The sequence below is a fragment of the Pollachius pollachius genome (genome assembly GCF_949987615.1).
Source record: "Pollachius pollachius genome assembly, chromosome: 3".
Lineage (NCBI taxonomy): Eukaryota > Metazoa > Chordata > Actinopteri > Gadiformes > Gadidae > Pollachius > Pollachius pollachius.
This window is the reverse complement of record NC_136936.1, coordinates 38,064,718-38,067,359: the sequence shown is the minus strand read 5'-3', so window position 1 is coordinate 38,067,359 and position 2,642 is coordinate 38,064,718. Positions and strand designations below refer to the sequence as shown.

Below are 2,642 nucleotides of genomic sequence, written 5' to 3'. Positions count from 1 at the left end.
GAGAGAGAGAGAGAGAGAGAGAGAGAGAGAGAGAGAGAGAGAGAGAGAGAGAAAAAGAGAGAGAGAGCGAGAGGCGAGAGAGAAAGAAAGACAGACAGAGAGCAACAAGTGCGAGAGAGAGAGAGAGAGAGAGAGAGAGAGAGAGAGGGCGAGAGCAACATTGCAGCTGCTGCATAAATTCCATTGTGCACCGGGGGAGAGTGGTGGCAACACAAAATATAATGACTGCTAATGCGTTAAGTCACAGGCTCTCTGGTAGGCGTCAGAGTTGTGGTTGAGGAGAAACCCTCATTTTGACTGAGCTTCATTCCTTGGGGCATCGCTACCGGGTCGAAAAACACTAGTGATACTGTAGGGCAGGGCAGGATATTACATAGGTATAATGGAGGGAAAAGAGACACACTCACTGACCCCCCCACACACTCACACACACACACACACACAAGATATATAGGATATTCAACTTCTGACAGGCTAACAGGGAGCTGTGTGAGTCTTCACACTTGCAGTAACCACACACTGCTTGGGTGTGGGTGTGTGTTTGTTTTGTGTGTTGTGTGTGTGTGTTGTGTGAGAGTGTGTGATGTCTTGAGGGATGAGTGGCAGCAGGGGGGAGGGAGGGATGCTTTAGCTTTATGAAACAAGCTCCCCACCTCCAGGATAAAGGCGTGTATGCTTGGCTATGGCAGTGAGAGAGAGAACAGGCAATGGCAACACGCACACACACACACACACACACACACACACACACACACACACACACACACGAACACACACACACAACACACACACACACACACACACACACACACACATAGAGAAATAGGGAGCTGAAAGGAAGGCTACTTGAAAGGGAAAAGAAACCCTGTCTAGTTATTTTTTGGGAGTTACTTTCTGTAAAAAAAAACAAATAATTGGTGACAAAAGAATAAGCTTCTCGTGTGCTGAGAGACGAAGACGTATAATCACACCTTGAGCACAGGGAATATGTACTTGCTCTCTACCCAAAGACACATACAAACACACACACACAGGTACACACATGCACACACACTTGCTCAGAGATATACACACAAAGACACAAACACTGGTGATCGCCCACCGGAGAGGGAATTCATCAGTGTTATGCTGGGAGAGATCAAATGAGTGACAATCTATTCGTTCTCACCCCCTCCGTCCCCAGGTCTGAATTGGCGGTTGTTAATGGTCACATTCTTATCATTAATTGGATGGAGGGCTTTCAGAATATTCTGTTTAATAAGAGAGAGGGGCATAATGCCCTCTAATTGACCTCCACCCTTCTAGATCTGCCGGGGAAAGCACAGGTTAGCTGGCACTGTTTTAATGATGGCACTACAACACCGTTGGCGGATTTTCAACATTGTCGACACCCCCCGCCCCCATCCCCCCACTACCAAACAAGAGGTCAGGTGGCCACCATGTGCCATGACGAGTGACCAATCACAGGCGTGCTCGCCGCGGGTAAAGGGGAGGGGCTATGGGCAGTTGGAACTGCACTGAGAAGGAGAGGGGGAGGGAAGGGTAGAGATGTAGGACGAGGGGGAACCAAGGTGAGGAGGCATAGAGGAGGTGGACTGCGGGTAAAGAGAGGCTGTGGCGGGAACAAATAATAATCCTATCAATTTGTTTTGTTGAGGACAGAGGAGTGTAGAAAGCTGAGGTCAGCCATTACCACAGCATTATAAGCTAATAAAACGCACAGACTCAATTGGCAATACACATGACATGTGTATTGGTGGAAGACATTGTTAGGCCAGACATAGACACAGTTTATTTATTTTTAAATATAAATCTTCCTCTCTGAGTAATTGATAGGAAACCATGCCAGGTGCTAGGCAAACACAAGCCAATGTCACTCTTTTTGTTTGTTTGTGTGTGAGAGAGATAGAGAGAGAGAGAGAGAGAGAGAGAGAGAGAGAGAGAGAGAGAGAGAGAGAGTGAGAGAGAGAGAGAGAGAGCGAGAGAGAGAGAGAGAGAGAGAGAGAGAGAGAGAGGGAGGGAGGGAGATAGAGAGAGAGCGAGAGAGAGAGAGAGAGAGAGAGAGAGAGAGAGAGAGAGAGAGAGGGAGGGAGATAGAGAGAGAGAGAGAGAAGGAGAGAGAGAGAGGAGAGAGGAAGAGAGAGAGAGAGAGAGAGAGAGAGAGAATTAAATGTGATGGTGTGCAACAAAAAAAGAGGGGTAGTTATCAAGGGGACATAAACAATAATAATAATATATATATATATTTATATAAACAAAATGGCTGCCTCATTATAGCTTCAGACACACAAACACACACACGCACACGCACACGCACACACACACACACACACACACACACACACACACACACACACACACACACACACAACACAATTTAGATTGAGCAGAGAAAGGGGTTGTGAGACAGGAAGGCAGGGAGACAGAGAAGGAAGACAAATATGAATGGAAAAGAAAAGGGGGGGAAAAAGTGAATAGGGTGGTTGTGTATAGCCTAGATTATTCATCCTAGGAGACCAAGGATTGGAAACTAAATGCTTTGGTAACATGGCGGTTTACCACAGGAGAAGAAAACATGGGAGACAGCAATGCTTTGTCTCCCTGCTTTGCTTCATTAAGCGGTCAAATGCCCCAGGGAGCTA

The 2,642-nt window shown here is 46.7% G+C and overlaps 1 protein-coding gene across 1 annotated transcript in view; it reads right to left on the bottom strand.

The window, feature by feature from the left end:
- The window catches only part of il1rapl1a (interleukin 1 receptor accessory protein-like 1a), a gene marked incomplete at both ends in the record, with an annotated part of 143,067 nt that overhangs the window by 72,381 nt on the left and 68,044 nt on the right, over positions 1-2,642 (bottom strand). The window lies entirely within an intron of this gene.